This window comes from Propithecus coquereli, unplaced genomic scaffold, assembly GCF_000956105.1.
Source record: "Propithecus coquereli isolate 6110/MARCELLA unplaced genomic scaffold, Pcoq_1.0 Scaffold27, whole genome shotgun sequence".
Classification (NCBI taxonomy): domain Eukaryota; kingdom Metazoa; phylum Chordata; class Mammalia; order Primates; family Indriidae; genus Propithecus; species Propithecus coquereli.
In genome coordinates, this window is record NW_012148285.1 from 5,421,540 (window position 1) to 5,440,935 (window position 19,396).

General features: G+C 45.7%; 1 protein-coding gene across 7 annotated transcripts in view; it reads left to right on the top strand.

Moving 5' to 3' along the window:
• The window catches only part of RBFOX1 (RNA binding protein, fox-1 homolog (C. elegans) 1), a 1,551,452-nt gene that overhangs the window by 1,311,742 nt on the left and 220,314 nt on the right, over positions 1-19,396 (top strand). The gene's annotated exons all lie outside the window — the stretch shown is intronic.

The window sequence follows — 19,396 nt, forward strand, 5'->3', positions numbered from 1 at the left end:
AAAAAAAAAAAAAAAAAAAGTGCCAGGCGGCTACTGAAAGCAATACGAGAAAGTAGAGCTTCTCTGCTTGAGTCTGGGGAGGAAGGAAGAAAGAAGAGAAATGAGACCCAGGGCTCTGCCCCCTTAATTCCATCCCCTCCTCTCTAGTCCCCACCGTTGGCAGCCTCCAAGGGGGCTGCAGAGAATCCTGAGGGTCCCGTGTGGCCCAGTGTGCCAACCTCTGATCGAGTCTAGCTATATCCTCTTCCGGGAGAGGGCGGAAGACGTGACCTGCCCTGCATCCCGTTGGGCTTACGCCACGGCTCTCCTGCTCACCATGAACCCAAGAAGCCAACCCCTCTTTTTTATAATGAAGCCCAGCTCAGGGAATTGATACTGCACGCAGGTGACTTGGCGATGCCGCCTCCGAAGCTCTGTTAGGGTGATAATCTATGTTTTAAGAATAATCGGTATCAAAGGTTTTGGCAGTGGCAGAGCTGTTAGGATATCGGTTCCATTTGAGACGGTGAAATGCTTTTGGGTACTGCAAACCCTAGCTAATAAAGTTTATTTTTAAAAGATTAGAGACATAGAGTTTTGCTCTGAGAGATCACGTCCGCTGGGCTTCACGTTACAGAAGAGAAGAGGGGCCTGCAGGTTCTCTGTTGTGCCCATGTCAGTGGGCAGCAGGAAAACTAAGACTCGTAGCTAAGTCCCTCCAAATGTAGTATCTTTTTCACGTCGGGTGTTGTAAACCTGAAATCTATCCTTGTGTTTCACCCATGCAGTTTGTTTTTGCTTTCTTTTAGTCATTTACTGCCAACATTTAAATATGCTAAGATTTCACTTAAAATCCAGATTTGTGGCTCCTTGCAAAAAAAAAAAAAAAAAAAAATCAGACTATCTGGCAGATTGGGCAACGTCCCCACGTTTCAACCACCAGCTGGAGCTTGGTAGCATCTGCACATTTCGGTGGGGTGTGAGCTTTCCAGTCCCAGGTCAGCACTGACCCTGGTATTCATAAGTGACCTTGACCCAGCCTGCTTCACTATCCACTGGCTGCCATAGGCACTTGGGTTTGCAGCACTCTCCTCCTCTGGCCTTTCCAAAAATAAACTTGCCCAGAGACACCTGCAACATGAAGCTCTGCATCTGCGTTGGGGCCGCCTGTTCTTTGCTACCCAGCCTGAAGATTTCAATAGCTCTCCGTCAGCACAAATGAGCTTTTTCCCTAGTTCGTGTAGAGAATGGCGTCCTGGCACATAGCAGAAAACATCTGGTAATGAATCCATTAAGCAGGCTGTTGCCTGGGTTCCAGGTGCCCAAGGGTCTGAGTGCCGGGCTGAACATGATGCATGAATGCGACCCAGAAGATTTTACCTTTTGGCCCTCGTTCTGCCACAGCTCTGGTTTGGTCCTTAGGGCTCCCGTGACCGCTGCAATGCCAGGTGTTAGCCCCAGCCATCCCCAGGTGAGAGGCTGGCCAGGTTTCAGGATTCCCTCCCCTGCTTTCCCCACCTCTCCTCCCTCTCCCAGCAAGGCCCTCATGGTGCACACAAAGGAGAAGACATAGATCATTTTTGGCAGATGCAAGGAGCGGCATTTGTCGAACCCGGAGCCCTGCAACTCTGTGAACAGACCTGCACACTGTACAAAATCATTAGAAGCCCCCGTGTCTGAGGGCTCAAGGAGGTTGGGCAGGGAGGTGAGAGTGAATAAAAATGAGGAGGCCCGCAAACTGCTTTTGCCCAAGGGCTGGTTTTAATGAGTCTGTCCCTAATGAGTTGTCCCTGCAACTAGCTTCAGGCCTAAACAGATGAGGCAGGGATTCTGCTAAATTTTTGATAGGATTTGCACTGGTTTTATGAGAAAGCAAGCAGTAGAGAGTGCAAAGTTGGGTCATGAATCTTTTACGAGGGTGGATGGTTGTCCATCTTGTCAACTGGAACGAGAAAGACCTGGTTGCTAATAGAAACCCTGGCCTCAGACTTCTGTAGCCATCCCCACCAGATCAGCTAATTTGGTCAGGGTGGCTGGGTGATTTTTTTTTTTTTTTTTCTGATTCAAGACCTGGTTCATGGCCTCCAAGAAGAATTTATCTTAAAACTCCATCAAGGAGATAACTTTATGTCATTGCCGGACCCTGACTAATGATCTTTTGTGGAACTCAAGCCATGTTGGGGATTTGTGCAATTCTCCCATGGTACCCTGGGAAGAAAACTCCATCAGACACTTTAATTAACATCCTTTTTTCTCTGGGCAGCCCCGTTCATATCAAAATCACGAACTTTACCCTTCGGTTGCATGAGAAAACTCTGACCAAGGATAAAATGTCATTTTTGATTTGTATGGAGATGTTTCTAATGTTTCTAGTAGCTGTCAATTCTGGGAATGAGTGGAACAGGAGCTTTCATATACTACCACCACTTTTTTTTTTTATTATTATTATTATGAAAAGCTGCCAACAAATATATTTCTCCAGTCTGATTCATCTACCAAGAGGCAATTTTCTTGGTGGCTTAGAAGGTTACAGAAAATGCTTCATCAGCGGCCTTTACTGTGCTGAGTGAACTACTATCCCTCTCCTTGTGTCGTACACACTCTCTTTCACATTAATCATGTAATTGATTTAATAAGCTCTGGCTTCAGGAGCTCCCCTGCCCCCCCTCACACTTTCCCCTTCCCCCTCTCCTCATGAGATTTCAGTTCAGCATTCGACTGGTAGGCTAAGGGCCTTGAATCTTGCCGGGCATGAAACCCAACAACCTTGTTTATGTAATAAATATCTTCGTCTTATATTTCTGTGGCTCTTGTTTAAACTTATTTTTCTAAGCTATTTTATTAATAGAGTTTAAGTGTAATAAAAGTGCGATGCGTTTTTGTATATAGCTGTATCTATCTATAGACATCTGTATATATATATCTATATTTCACAAACTTGAAAGCATTTGACATATGGCATCTTATTTGAACCTCTCCAAAACTAAAAACCTTGGCAATCAGCCAGGAGAGATCTGTTGCTCCTACTTTATAAATTAGGAAACTGAAGTACACAGAGATGAACCAACTTAAGACCTTGTAACTAGTTAATGATGGATATGGGGTAAAATTGTTGGTGCCTAAACTCTCTATGACAGGGCACTACTGTTTCCATATTCTTTGCTGTCTAAGGCATTTCTTTTTCTGGTTGAAACCAAAACTATACATATTTATCTTCAAAAGAAGCATCCGGTTTGTCTAGGAGGGCATAATTGGAATTGTTTTCTGTGGTTGCCTTAAGTTAGATGTGCTAATTTATATTGAAATTAAACAAGACTGCACATGTGCAAAAACACTTGATGAATCACATAATTATACTAAACCAACATTAGCTGGGGTTATTAGTTCAGATTGTAGTTATGCAAGTATTCAGTGTTAAGTCTCATGGAATTGTCTTTTGGGAGCTTACGCATGCTGTTTTCTGTGTTCTAACCTTTTTTCTAATGGGTAATCCAGGGAAAGTCGGCGTGGTCTGGCTGGTATAGAGTCCGTGGGATTATCGCGGAGTCACTGTTGTGAGAAGTTGTACATATTCTAAGGTTAGTTGTCTAGATTTTTGAGTCCAGAGAATGGGCTGCAATGAGGGATGCCGGTGGCAATATTGGGAACCAATGACAGAGTCAAAGACTTAAAGACCTGAAGGTGGGGGAAGCAAAGGCAGCTGGATAAAGAATGAAGACATTCTGGAAAAATTCCTGTGACCAGGTTCTGATTGGCCTGGGTGGGCTTTTTCCTCTTCATCCTGGCCTGTATTTAAAGGGTCAGGTGAGTGCAGGTAGTTACTACCCAGAAAAGTTTACCATGAATTCTGAATCTCAGCAAATCCCTGATCATGGTGTTATAAGAAGAACATTTTCCAGCTCTTACTGCAGAGCCTGACTTTGGCATTTTTCTTTTAGGAATAAGAAAGAGCAAAGTTCTTCACTGCTTGGAGAAATATTGTCTTATCAGCTGGGGTTACTGATGCTGGATTTGGGAAACATGCTGAGGAGGGAGGGAATAGCCCCTTCGAAAGGGTTAAGCATGAGCCTGAGGAGTGAACAAGGATTAAACCAAGATATTAGTATTAATGCTAGTATTAGTAAGAGCATAATGAGTAGTGGAAGGAAAATTAATAATAGGAAAAAAGAGCAATGCCTTGTGCTTCAGGATGGATACAGCCTCTGTAATCTCAGCTTATTAGCAACAAATTCCCCACTTCTCCCCTCTCACTAATCTAAAGGCCCATGGGTCTCTGGTATCCTCATGCTCCAGCTCTGTTAGAGGAAATGAAAGCAGGAATCACAATATTTGCCCTGGATCTGCATAATTAGGACAAGCTTTTGAGAGTTGAAGAGGCTCATCTAATGAACTTTTCAAAGTGCATTTGATACAATATCAAACAGTCATGACAGGTCCATAAATCAAGTAATTGTGCCCATCTGATTCAGAATGTAAAATGTCCCCTCCCCTGAAAGCCCATCTCCATGAAACCTGAATACAGAGGACATTCCCCTCTGGTCCCTTAGACATTCAGAATGCAAGGAGACCTGCCTGGTACCACAGTCCTTTTCTGTGTCTTTGCACATGGGTGACTTTCGAAGATGCCCAAAGACTAATAGCCCCACAGGACCTAATCTACAGCAATACATATTTACTGACCATACATTTCAGTGCTGACTCCTAGAAGTGGGTTAATAAATGTTTGCTGGAAGAACCCCTTCAACTGGGTGTTGAATATTTTCTGTTTTAATTTAGCTGTGAAGCCTTGTTTTCCTTCCTGCACCTTTCCTTTTCTTGCCTAAACAAGCCCATTTCAGGAGTCGGGGATTTTCTGGTTCTAACCTCGGCCTGGCCAACAATTTGTAGTATGGTCTTGCCGAAGCCACTTTGCTTCTTTGCCACTCCATCTTGTCTGAAATCTGGGTTAACTGGGACTTAACTCCTTGTCAAAGATGCTGTGTGCAATGACTAATTAACACCGGAGAAGGAGACAGCATTGTCATTGACAAATAGGGCTTTTAGTAACCAGCAGTTCTCCTGGAAATGTTTGCCCAGCACTTGAGTCTCCCTAGACCCGTGTGAATTTAGAGGAAGGAGCCTTTGCCATTCCCCCTATGATTGAGTTCCTTGTCACTTGAGTTTGCAAACTCAGGAGTCACTTCATCCAAGCTGTCCTGAGATAGAAAATTGTGTGACCCTGGCTTCAGAAGTTTAGAAGGAATAGAACAACGAGGCCACGTTTTTCTGGTCTCACTAGACAAATGTTTTCAGCAAGTTCTCCCTTACAGGTGTGGGCTAAGTATCCACATTTACCTTCAGCTGAGCTCTATTTCCATGAGGTCTGGAGAAGAAGGAAGGTTGGGGAGGGAAGGTTGATGTTGATTGTATTTTAGCCACACACTAAGCAGTGAGCAGACCGAGTCTGGACTAATCTCTCAAACTAGTCTCTCTCCAGGCTGTTTGGCATGGCGTCATCCCATCAGATCAAGCTTCTGGAAGCACACGACCACATCTTCCCTTTCCTCCGGAAACCTCTGGTGCTCCCTGTTGGGAATTCCCACAGAGCAAACTTCAGAAACTTTAGAATTCTTATCCTAGTAAACAAGACCCTGCCCTGTCAACCTAAACTCACGTTTTCATGTTTCCCAAGCACAGGTAGATCTAGGTGTTATGAGGGGTGAGACTACACGACTTGGGTATCTCCTTCAGAAAGAGATACCAAAATGACCAGTGCAAAGTGAGGTGTGACCATGGAAACACATTGCTTGCATGACGGTCTTTGAAGCTTAAGCTCCATCACCTGACTGCCCACTTCTGTTCCCAGATGGAATTTTGCGGTGGTGGAGCTAATTTTATGAGACGAGCAAGACCTGTATTCCACTCTGTACCTGGATCTCCAGGTCTGCCTCTCTGGGACCCTCTGCCCCGCAGCCTTCTTCCTTCTATGTGTGTCTGTCTTCACAGAACCTCCTTGTAAGGACATCAGTGTGGGGTTTAGCACTCACCCTGATGCAGGAGGACCTCACCTTAACTAATTACACCTGCAAAGGCCATAGCTTCAAACAGGTCGCATTGCAAGGTTCCAGGTGCACCTGGATTTTGGGGAAGACACTCTTGAACCCACTATACCGAGTGAAGGTAGTTAGTGGGGGAGAAAGGAAAGACATAAATGAACTCAGAACCAATTAAAACCTAGAAGAGCTATCCAGGATTGGGTTCTTCTTAGCTATCATCCAGGTTTCACTAAAATAGCTCCAAGTTGCGACGTATTTCCTTACCGTCTCTTATAGTTTTGCTGTGTTCCTACATTGCTCTGTTTGTTTACGTGTTTGGCACGGTCTCTTGCCCTCATTAGACTCGAAACCTCCACTACATTCAGGCCTGTGTATCCTCAGCGGCTAAAACAGTGCTGAGTACATAGTAGGTTCTCGGTGATTATTTGTTGGCTACTTTTTAGCTGGACAAAAAGAAATGTGTGTTTTTTTCCATCCACCCAGCAAGTGCAAACACTGCTTCTGTGCCATAAAGAGAGATCCTTCGGGGGGCAAGGGGGCATTGTTCTGATGCCATCTAAGACTGGGAGTCTCAAATGTAAGGGCCCGAGGCATTTGTGAAGGGACGCTATTAAAGACAGGAGAGCAGGAAGAAATGGAGAATTGTGTCTCCAGCTGCTGTAAAGGTGGCGGAACTTCAGCGGGGAGAGGAGGACACTGCAGGAGGCGCACGTGACAGGAGAGGCCTGTAGGAGCTTTTCCGGGTGTGCATTTCAGACCTGGTGGTGCTAAGGAAGGAACCCAATCTAAAGTGTAAATCAAGGGTAAGGATTACAGAGAGCAAGCTCAAAAGGAAGGGGGCCTTGGAGAATGAATCCTGCACCACTGAGAACGTTACCTCTGCCGGACTTGAAAATAACCCCCTTGGGTTACAGATGGAGACACTGCGGCCCGGGGAGCCTGGATGCTTGGCTTAGGGGAGAAAAGGTCATTGCGGGCACGTGGGGGATTCCATGCTCATTTCCAGACACCTCCCGTTTTTCACGTCTCCTCCTGGATTTAAAGTGGGGAGAAGGGCGTCGGCAGCTATTAATCGCCTACTGCGTGCCGGGCGCAGGTGGTACCGATTAGGTCTCGGGGCTGTTGGAGTGCGTGTGTAGGCGGGGCTTTAGGGAGATACAGGCGGTCCCACTGGACCTTGAAGAGACGTAAGGACGGCAGCGGGATTCGGGGGTCTGGTTGGGGCAGATGAGACTCTGCGGAGCCTGGCGTCAGCTGCGAGAGAGCACGGAGCGCTGGCTCGCGGGGCACGTATCTGGAGCGTGGTGTGGCAGCTCCAGGGCCAGCCGGGCAGAGCCTCTCCTGTGCGGCGGAGGAGCGCCGGCCTCCTTCCATCGCGCTCTGATGAGATAAGACCTGGGCTTCGCTCCTCCCGAGCAGTAAACTCAGAGGCAGCTGGGAGTCCCTGAGTGACAAGGAGGAGATTGTCATGCCAGGAAGGACAGGCTGAGGGTTAAGATGCTGGAGGGAGAAGAGTCACGCACGGAAAGCAGCCGGCTTCCTGGAGGATGAGGTTACGTACCCCAGGTGAGGGACATCCGGATTTCGGGGATTTCTAGGGAGGCTGTTGGGATGGGACTTTATGCATATTTAAGTTGTACTGAATCCGGTTCTATGGGCTTTCGCTATGCTCTTATTCTGTGCGACTCCTGCAGAGCATGTCTTGAAAGCATGCTTGTTTCTCGTGTTGAATGCAAATAATAATTTCTTTTGGCTGAGAAGGTTCAGGAAACCGGGGAGGAGGGAGAGCCAGGTCTCTGCACCTGGCTGGCTGAGGCAATAGATAAGTCGACCTGGGCGGTTGGACCCGACTGTACGTCTTATGCGCTTGAGACCATGTGTGAATCCACCGCACAGGGCAGCGTCATGGATTAACTTACAAGCAGTGGCAGAGGAGACCCCAGCCCTGTACTCATCCTTCCCCCTTGAAGTCTGGCTTTCAAATTCCAGGTGAACTGTCCACGTTCTCTCAGATTGGATGACGCTAACATTTTGAAATTAAACCTATCGGCCTTTAATTGAGTTGTTGGCTTTCCTTCCTGTGTTCTCTCTCTGAGGTGGAGGCTCCCGGTGCTATTCTGGGGAAGGAAACGTTCATTTCTCCTCTCACAGAGGCAAAGACCAAATATGCAGCAGCTTCAGCTGAGACCACTGGCCGGCCCTCGTGCTCACCTCCCAAGTCCCTAATCTAATCTAACTCAGTGGGGTTTGTGGCCGTTCGTTTAAGCAGCAGGAGCTGTGCTGTAATTGTTACGCGTGCCAGCGACGATTGGTACCATCTGGGTGGGGGGGGGACGGGGAAGGGGTCGGTAGAAAGAGAGAAAGGAGCAGAGACAGAGAGACTAATACTACTACAGAGAACTATTTTTATTCTGTTACCAAAGCAGTAGAATTCAAGAGTGGCTGCAGAGCAATTGGATATGAAGGAATGAGAAGCAATGCAGTTATAGTAAAGTGTCAAAGCATAATGAAACGGGGGAGCAGCACTACTTCATGATCCAGCCAAGTTACAGGCAGGTGGCAGCTGTAAATATGTATATAAATAACAATATGGATGGAATTTGAGGCCTTCCAGCTGGTTTGGTTAAAGCGCTTTACTAATATTCTATTTAGGGTAACAATGTAGCTTGACAGTTTCTGTGAAAAAATACATTATTTGAGAATGCATCAGCCCACGTGAGTGTGCAAGTGATCTGAATTGTGCTGAGATCTCAGAACAACACAGGGTGCCTGGTGCATCATCCCCCATCTGCCTAAAGTGGCCCACTGGTACATATTCCATGAGGTAGCATTGGTTTTCTGGCTTTGGGATGCAAATGTTTGTTTTTCCTGTCACAGAAAGTGCTGTTAATGTATTATTAGTAACACACGTACAAAAATAGTGCCCAGACCTGGGTCTCACCTATGGAAAGGGTGGATCAGTATCTTTATCTATTCACTCACGAAATGTGTAAGGCATTTTTTATGGCACTGAGGATCTAAAAGTGAGAAAAAAAAAAAGATATATAGGCTCAGAATTCATGGATCTTAGAATCTAGTGAAAGGAAAAGGTCTTAATAAAATGATTACAAAAAAATAAATGTAAAATTGCAATTGATACATGCTATATGTTTCAGTCGGGTTAGTCAGGGATGGCTTTCGAAAGTAACAGATGCTGGAGTTGAGATGAAAGGGTGAACAGAGATTAACTAGTTGAAGATGGGTGAGAATAGCATTCCAGCCAGTGGGATTGGCATGTGCAAAGGCCCTGTGGTATGAAGGACATTCGTGAGTGTAAGGAATGGAAGAGGTCATTGTGCCCATAGTGGAGCTGGTGAGGTAGTGAGTGGCCCAAGTCAAGTTAGGACATGTAGGTGGGGGCAACCTATGTGGGTCTTGCAGGCCATGGTCGGGAGTTATGACTTTACCCTAAGGATAGCAACCCACTGAAGGACATTAAGCAGCGCAGCCCTAATAGTGCTGGGGCCAGCCTCCTGGAAGCTATTGTGCTTATATTGCAGTCAGCCAAGAGCTCCAGGAAGACAGGTCTGCTTTGCTGAACAGGCATTGCACGTGGCTTCACAAACACTTTATGTCAAGCTTGGTTCAAGGCATTGGAGATGCATAAGTACATGACAACAAGCACACTTGCCCTTGAGAAATTCACAGGCTGAGGCAGCTGAAGTCATACTAACCAACAATGTGAGTGTGGAGGGCTGTGATGGAATTAGGAAGCACAGAGCAGCACCTTTAGCCCTAGAGATTCCTTCCCTAGAGTGAATGTCCTATAAACAGAGTCTTTAGGGTAGAAGTTGTCCTGGCAAAGAAACAGAAAAGGAAAGGTTGGTGTCTCGGCAGGGAGATTAAGAAAGCCATAGTCAACAGCAAGTGAGGAATCAATAAACGATCAGTAGCATGGTGGGGAAATGGACAGGTGTGGACCTCCTTGGCCAGTGTCTTACTGGAGTCTCCTAGAACTGTCTCACAGCAAAGGCAGGTAGTCTTCCAAGTTATGAAGTCAAACTCATGTTTTATCCCCATGCCTCACTCTTTTTCCATCATATGTGTGTTGTAGGCTATTATAGATGTGATTAAGTTGGCTTGATAAAGTGTGTGCACGTGCGAAAGTGTGAACTGAAGCCACCTGTTGGATCATACCCTCTGCCTCGGTGCAGGAAAGAAAGGCACACAGCAATGTGTGATGTCAGCCAGCCGGGCCGAGACTCTGCCTCCATGACAGTGAACATTTAATAGGACTTGAGAAGGGATGTGATCAGAGAATGAGTTTGCGCCCCAGCCTGGATCCAACCGTCTTTGGACGTGCACACACATGTACCGTGGACATACGCAGTTGCCCGTCTGTGTTTTCTCTCCATTCTGAACTTCCTCTGGACATTCTGGGTCCCGAGGACGTCTTCAGGATGAGGATGGACCCAGGACAGTCAGGTCAGGTGCCACCGCTCTGTGGAGTGATGGGCATCGTCCCCACACTCTGTCTTGCATTAGCCCTTGGCCAACCCCTTTCCCCATAACAAAGCTCATCTCTCCACGATTCACTCATGGGCTCATTCATTCATTCTTCAGCACCATGGGGCACTAACTGTGTGTCAGGTATGACGCTGGGCACAAGGGATTTGATAGTGCGCAAGGCATTGGTACCCTCTGCCACGTTGGAGCTGCGATTGCAGCTGGGATAGAACATTATTGGGTGCAGTTAGATTTTGGTTGGAAATTCTCTATTCTGAGCACCACCAACGGCTTAGGTTCTAGCTAAAAGAGATAAATTTTTCCCTTTGTAACAGCCAAATACACTCTCCTTGGATGCTTCAACCTCCTTGTGTTCAGATACTTCACATGTCGGCAGCTTCATTCTTCTGAGCTCTTTGGAATATGGGTGCCTGCCTGCGTGTATGTCTGCGTCCACAAGCGTGTATTTCAATCCAGCCTTGTTTGCTATGCAATAATAGAACAGACCCCAGAGTTGTTTGCAAGGAAATAATAAATATTTACACAGACATGGACATTGTGTTGGGATAATATAAAAAATCTTGTTTACATTTTAATCAATGATAGTCACTAACGTTATTGAAACTTACTATGGGCCTGTGGAGTCTAAGGTTCGTTCTTTCCTTTTATTCTTACAAAAACCCTATTAGGTAAATGCTATTAACACCCCCTTTTTGGAAATATCAAGTCGAATCCCTTTTATAATACTAAGGGCAAGGCCAGCTTTATGAGTATTACCAGCATGATCACAAAGGGCCCCAGGCTTTGAAAGATCCCGTGTGTGGTCTTATGCTATGCCTGGAATTCTTAAGAATATGTGATCAAAGGGCCCCACGTGGTTTTTTTTTTTTTTTTTTTTTTTTTTTTTTTTGCACCAGCCCTGAACATTATATAGCCAGCCTTGATTAAGGGGCAGAGGGGGCTCTACGGAGGGTCATCCTGACCGCAAAATCTGTCCCTTTAACAATTCCTGAGTTGGGGTCCCCTCCCAAGGGTGATTATCAAAGAAGGGCCTCTCTTACAGAAACATAGAAGGTGCGTGCTTCATCCTGTGATGCAGATACCACATCCACATCCGTGGATTCTTGTTGGGAAGTGAATCACTCTTTAACATAGTTGCTCAAGTACATCTGCTATGTTGATATATCACTTGTTTTATGGGCCTGGATTAATTCCAAAATAAACACTAAGTACTCGGCTGAAAAGCTGTAAACACAAGACGCAACATGCATCTCCGACTCCCAGCACTGTTTGCCAAGGTCTCGTGTCCCGTTGTGGTTGATTCTGTTTGGCGTAACAAAATCTTTGTGTAATCTGCTCTGAGCGGTCATTTCCAAATTGATTTTAAGATTTGCAGGCTGTCGAGGCTGGGGGAACACACCTCCCACATGCTTTTAGCCACCTTGCCTGCCTCAGCGCCACTTGCTGGTCATCCTCAGATACTCACCTTCCTGAGCTCGATGGGGGCCGTAGGACCACCACCTATGGCTGTGCTCTGCTCAGCAAGCTCAGGAGGAAATCTATTCTAGGTCTTTTGTTCAAGCCCCAAGCCCCGGCGCAGGGCTACGTCAGCCAGGAGAAAGGGGCGTCTTTTGGTTATTGATCCACCAGGAGGCTGTGCCCGTTTATAATGCTCACGGTGGTGCCGTGGATGCAAACAGTGGCCCTGGACTTCCAGGGGGTCAAGCAACAGACTGTCGTGTCACCAAATGGCAAATGTTCTCTCCAGATCCGTGTCCCAGGCTCTGGGCCTCCTGACAATGGTGACCCAGTTCTTAATTCCAGAATGACAACTTTAAAATTAGATTCTGTTTGTCAATATCCTTTTCATGGCATTAGCACTGCATGGGTAGAAAACACACACACATGCAGACAAACACACCTACCTGTTATATTTAAATGTGCCTCACCTTGCAATCCTGCCTCCTGCTTAAGTGGAAAGGTGGTCCCCATGCTGTGACTTTGGGGGGGTCCCTGGAGCTCTCTGAGCCTGCCTTCCTGCCTCTTCACCCTGTTTTTGATGGCGACCCTTCTTTGTGAAGTGTTTCAGTCACAGGGATCAGGTCCCTTTTGCCGGGTCTGAGGGGTTGGCTTGGTGGCCCTCATACCTTCACCTGGCAGGGCCCTTCCCAGTCTCCTGAGGGGTATCGGGAAGCAAACCCCTCTCTTCTCATCTGCAGTCTGGACGTTCTCCTTGTGAGCCCATCGCCTCCCACTGAGGGGCTGAAATGATCTTCTTTAAAAAAACCAAACTGATAGTGGTAAAGATGATGACCTTTGCTAGATCCACCTGCACATCAAAGCCTCCTCCCCAACTCCCCCTGTGAAATCAAGCAGAACCCCTCCGTCCCTCCAACAATCGCGATCTTTCTGCCTCCGACGTGTGCACGTGCTGTTTCCTGGAACGCGACCCCGCCCCTCGCATTCTGCACCTCCGTTCCTGCCCGCCTTCCATGCCCAGCCTTCCTCATCTTGGACCTGACTCCTCGGGGAGGTACTTCTCCATTAACCCTCCAAACCGAAACAAGACCCCCTGTTCTAGGCTCTAACTCACTCCCTGCACTCTCCTTCAGGGTGTGCACCGCAGGTCTCCTCTGCCAGACCTTATGTGTCACCAAGGCAGGGACCTTGTGCCCTTAGAGCCCAAGGGCATCCTCAGGGCTTGCACAGGACCATCCTCTGGTCATGTGAATGCAGGAAGCGTCTGACTCGGTGGCTTCCTGCCTTCCCCTTGGGGATGCTGTGTCCCTGGTCCCTTCCACTGTGTGCCCAGATGCTCACTTCCCCACAGTGTCCTGGAACATCTATTGCTCAAGTCTGCCCTTGGCCATCTCCTAAGAAATGGAACATCTCATACTCAGGTTTCCAGTTTTCAGTAGATTGAAAATGTACCATGCCCCCATCTGCTATTTTTTTTTTTAATTTATTTTACTGTTGCTTTTTTTCTCTCATTGTTGAGGGAAAAGACAATGGAGCTCTCTGGCCAACTTCCCTAGTATTCTTCCTCTTTCCTGCTGGCCCCTTTGTTATTCTTGAACATAAGAGGAATAAACTCATCTTAAGGTCTTTTCAACAACTATATTTGCCTAGAATGCAATGTCTGGAGTTCTCACCTGGCTCATCCCTCTCCTCCCTCTCGGCTTGGCTCATACAGCATCTTTCAGACAGGGCATCCTGGCCTGTCCACTAAAATCAGACCCCTCCCCACTCCCATGCACCCTCCTTCCCTTCCCTGCCTGGTGTTTGCCGTATCACTTATCATCATCTGACATACTATACGTTTTATATTTTTTTGTTTGTGTCTGCCTCTCCCCACCCAGTATGTAAGCTCCACCAGGATAGATACTTTAGTCTGTTTTGTTTGTTGCTGTATCCCTGGGGTGCCTTTCGCAGAGTTGGCCCTCATTTAATCTTTGTGGAATGATCCAGCCAATGGATGGATGATGGATAGATGACTGGATGGAACAGATGGGTGGATAGAATAGATAGGTGGGAGGATGGGTGGATGAAAGGATGAATCTAACTTTGGGTTTTAATGTTAACAGTAATCTCTGTTTTCTAGGCTTTGTTTAGGATGGACACCGATAATTACTGTGCTTTGAGACAAACTTTCTGGAGAAAGTCCAGAGATCCTTTCATTTCACTTGGCTTGGGCAGTCACCTTGCATTTGCCATTTTGTGCAAAAATACATTTGGTTCTGTTCTTCTTTCCTTCTCTGACAAGTTGAAAACTATGATTAAAGTAAGAATTTTCAAAAACCTGTTGGGGTGGAAGAAGATAGGACCACAGATTATTGCACATTTCTTGTTGCCAGGTTAAAGCATTGCCTCTAGTGCGTGGACCAATTTAAAATTTCAGCTGTTAATTGGAAAAGTTATTGATACGGCAGTCATCCAGCTTGGAATTTGGGTGACAGTTCTAGTTTCAAATATTCCACTCTGTTGTGTCTATAAATCGTGGAAATGACCTAGAAATGGCAACATTTTGGCATTTTAAATTATTGTTTGCACCTGGAAACAGCACCAATCTTTCCCAGATGCAGTTTGGTTTAGGAAATATAATTAGCGTAGTTTGGGGACGTAACTTTCATTCTAGACCATCTTCTTTTTACATTCTTACTGGCCACAATATACACACATTTATTATCACTTTTATCAACCCACTGAATGACTTTTGTATTCAACTGACAACTTGTTAAAGACAGAAATCACATTTAAATGGTTTATTGGGTTGCAGCAAGTGCTTGAAAACTGAACTAAATGGAGTTTAAACAAGAGAGGCACATATGATCTCACTTAATAAGAATTCAGTGGTGAGGTGGTCCTAGCTTTAGCTAATTCAGATAATTGCACAATTCAAAAATATCACTAAGGTTTCCAATTTTTCCTATATCTCTGCTATGCCAGTCTTATGGTGTTTGTTTATCCTTTTAGGCTGTCATCCTTCTGGTCCCAAGGTAGCTGCCATTGCTCCGGGCATCATGTAGAGATGGAAACACCCCATAAAAGAATAAGAAATGCCCCGTCACATTTTGTTTCTTAGAAAAAACTTCGTAGCAGTCAAGTCACCTCTCTCAGAGATTTCTGCTGGCATCTCATTGGCCAGATTATATCATTTGCTTTTATCATTTAGCAAAAGAAATGAGATTCCCCAAGGCTGAGTTAGAGCACTGGTTCTCACACTTGGATGTGCTTCTGAATCACCTGGGTGCTTGTGGAAGCCCAGAATGCTGGACCTCACTGGCAGAGTTTCTGATGTGGGAGGTCTGGGGTGGGGTTTGAGGTTCTGCATGTTTTACAAGTTCCCAGGGGATACTGTACTACTTGTCCCAGAACCACATTCTGAGACCCGTAGATATAGAGTAATCGAGATGTTTCCACTCGACATTGAAGAAAAGCTTAGCTCCCTCAAAAGGAATGTCAGTCATGAAGTGAGTGAAATATTTAGGTTTCTGTCAGCTGGAAAATTAACTATTGTTTAGTTATCCAACACCTTAAGGCAATAACATGATATTACGTGTCGTTAATAAGAATTGACCGAGGGTGAACCTAGATTTGGAAACTGAGTTGTGTCCAGATGTGGGTCTGCCATCACATGAGGACTTAGAACTTACATTCAACTCAATGCAATATTTCCATTTCATTGGTTTGTTTTTGCATTTCCAAGAGCACGTAAATTTCATTTGAACTCACGGCAACCCTCGTCATTGAGTTGAGCAGGTATTATTGGAAGATGGTATGATAACCCACAAACAGTAGATGAGACATCCAGAGATCACAGAGGTTAAGGGTTTACCTAAGTCCTTATCTACCCAAGGTAGTGAGAGTTGGCATTAGAACTTAGAGCCATCTTGTCTTGGGTCTCTGAGCGAGCTTCTGAGATCTGAGGAACACACGCCTTTTGCAGTTTCCGTGAGAGCTCTCAGTATCCCATGACCCTAGGTACCCTCCAGAGAGCCTTCTACCCTCCCATTTGTTCTCCTCATTAGATTTTTCAGCCTCTTGTGCAGTGAAGGAATGTCAAGGAAGATTAAAGAAGGAAACATGATTATTTTTCCAACTTATGTGCCTGAGGACAGGCCCCGAACCGTGGGCAAAACAGAGCTGTGGAAATCTTCTCTTGGGGTCTTCCTTGGATGTTTGGCCAACACACCAGGGAAGCCACCACACATACGAGGTTGTGGAGGGCTCCCCTACAGCCTTCTGGGGTGGGGGTGCACTGGTCACTAGGCAAGTTTTCCATATTTATACGATCATATTTGTTGCTGCATTCATGGCTGCTAAAAAAAAAAAAAAAGAGTCACCACAAATTTAGGATAAAATGACACAATTTATTATCTCTCAGTTGTGCTTGTTGGAAGTCCAAGTTCAGCATGGATCAATGGGGTCCTCTGTTCAGAGCCTCGAAAGGCTGAATGAAGACATTAATAGGACCATGTTTCTTTCTGGAGGCTCTCAGAATGAACCCACTTCCAAGCTCACTCAGCTTGGTCTAATTCAGTTCCTGGCAGTGGTTGGGCTGAGGTCCTCATGTCCTTGCTGGCTGTCAGCTGGGAATGCCCCAGTGCTATTGTTAAGAGGGTATTGAGTGATTGGCACTCCATTTTCTTCTTCTGTTCGATGAGGCAATATCTGTAAAGCCTTCTCTCTCCTGTTCATTTGTTCACCAAAATACATGTTGTGTCTTCTCTCTTCTACCCCTTGGGATTGCCTTAGGCTGGGACATTATCTCCTCTGAGACATGAGGAGGTCCCTGTCTGCTCTTGCCCTCGTTCTGCTAAAACTACAGCCACAGGGGTTCTCTTTCAACCCCAAGCTCTTCCTACCTCAGGGCCTTGGCATATTCTGTTCTTTCCACCTGGAATCCTCCTTCGGACACTCTTCACAAACCTGGCTCAGTCTTTTCAACTGGCTTACAGCTGACACGCCACATCCTCAGAGAATACTCCTCTGCCAACCCCAGTTGAAGTACAAACTCATTAAGACTTGTAATTAATTGATTTTTTTTTTTTTTTTTGCCTGCCTTCTCGTGTTGGGTGGGATCCTCTGAGTCTGTAAGCTCCCGAGGGATGGGGCCTTCCCCACCTTGTTTGTGCTCATGTCTCAGTGCCTCACCTCACCTGAATAGATGTTTTTGGGGAGACTTATGAATAGTACTATCATCTCTACTTTCCTATAAGAAGGCTTGTGCCTAGGTTGGTACATACCCTGTCCCCAACTCCATGGAAAATGCTGTCTGGCTGTGTTGGCTCGGGTAAATAAGTCAATAGTGACGGTGGTGGTCATACCTAAACTGCTTCCAAGATTTCTCAGGAATGTTCCATCTGCCTTTATAAAGCCTTTCCATGTACTGGATTCTCAAAGTATGTCCTGGTGATCACCTGCTTCTGAGTCAATGGGAGCATTATTATTTGCGGATTCTTGGGTCCCTCTTCAGGCTGGTGAATCAGAATCACTCATTGATAAGCCCAGGAATGTGTATTTGCAGCGGGTGACCCAGGTGATCTTGTCTACACTGAAGGGTTAGAATAACTGATGGAGAGCGTTTTGAATGTTGACTGTTATCTGTCCACCAATATATACTCTTGCCCAACAGAAGCATCTCTTGGCACTCCTCTAAGCAGTTTTGTTACTGGAAATAATGACATATACTGATAACTGGAAGCAGATATCTCTCTAACAAATCTCACCATTCCAGTTTTAAGTGGAAAATGTATCGGCTCTGTTTTCTTATCCTGAGCTTATGTTGGGGTAAACCTGCTCAGGGTCTTTCTCTAGGCTCAGCCGGCCCTGGGGCTGAGCACAGGGCAAAGATGCCTGGTTATAGTCAACAGGGAACATTGGGTCAGCAAGAGGAGTCAGCTGCCAAAAAGCCAGCACAGTTGTAATTTGCATCTAATAAAAGCAGGACTTATAGAACAAGGATCCCAACAGTTGCACTCTGTGGTATTGCATGTAGAGATAATGTTATTGCTTTTGGTGGTTTATCAGACCTATACTATCTAATAATGATAATAAAGGTTAAATTAAGTGAGTACTTATTTCATGCCAGGCTAACTCATTTCTAAGTGCATTATCTCATTAAATTCACACCACACACCTGTGAGGAAGGTACTGCTATTTTCATTTTATGAATAAGAAAAGGGGGGCTTAGTTTTCAAAAAGTCACCCCAGATCCTAGGGTGGCTGGTAGAGGTCAGATGTGATGTTTGCTTCAACATCAAGCTGTCCTGCCTTTGTCTGAGCTCCACCAAGAAGAAGGGCATAGATTATTAGGGCAAGATCATTGCTTTGGATCTCAGCTCTGCACTCCCTGGCTGTGCATCCTTAGCAAGCCCTGTTCCTTTGAATCTCAGTATCCACATCTGTAAAATGGCAACAAGGGATACTCATTTGCATGCGTTATTAAATGGTGGACATCAAACATGCGTATAATGCATGGGCTGATGTGCTTAATCAAGGGAGCTGTGTTATTATTCCAAGCTGGTCTGATCATATGCCAAGAGTTAAGTTGGGGACCCCACCCTTCCAAAGGGATTAGAACAAACTGGAAGAGGAAGAGATCCAGATGGCAGAATGGCCAGAAATTGTGTCTAGCCAAGAAGGGCTGGAGGAATGGAGGCTCTTTTAGCTGCAGAAGAAACTCGTCCAATCAACACACATTTTACAAAGCAACCACCATGCTCTAGGGGCAGTGTCAGGCACTTGGGAAACAGAGGTGAAGAAATCAGTTATGGTTCTTGTCCCTATGCAACTTCAGCATGTTGAGCAAACAAAGCAAATAAATATGTACAACATTTTGAATTGTGATATGATGGGTAAGTAACACAAGTGTCTAACAGAGGCAGCTGACGGAGTATCTCCTGGAGAGAAAATCAGACTTCTTCGACTCCTTAAGTGCTAGAATAAGAATTCTGACTTAGGCATAATGACAAGGGGACTTTCTAATGAGTCCCCTGTGATCTTCTGGGCCACCTCAAAGCAGGGAACTAATGCCAAAAACAGACACCTGCTGGATATGGCTGTCATAGGGGGTCTAGCGCATACCGAGTCTCATAGATTTTACAATCTCTAAGGTCAGCCCGTGACTCTGGGGACTGTGTCTGCCTTCTGGGGCTTTCTTAAAGACATGCACTTGGAACAAAGAGAACAATGCAATGTAACAACCACAGTGGTTGAAAAACCCCAAATGCCCAGAGAGGACATTCAACCCCTAGAATGCTAGAGAAGGCAGTATAATATAATGGGTGAGAACATGGAATTTGGAATCAAATCAACATTGGTTCAAATCCCAGCTCTGTCATTTACTAGCTGTGGGACCTTGGGCAAGATAATTCAACTGTAAAAACGTGGTATAA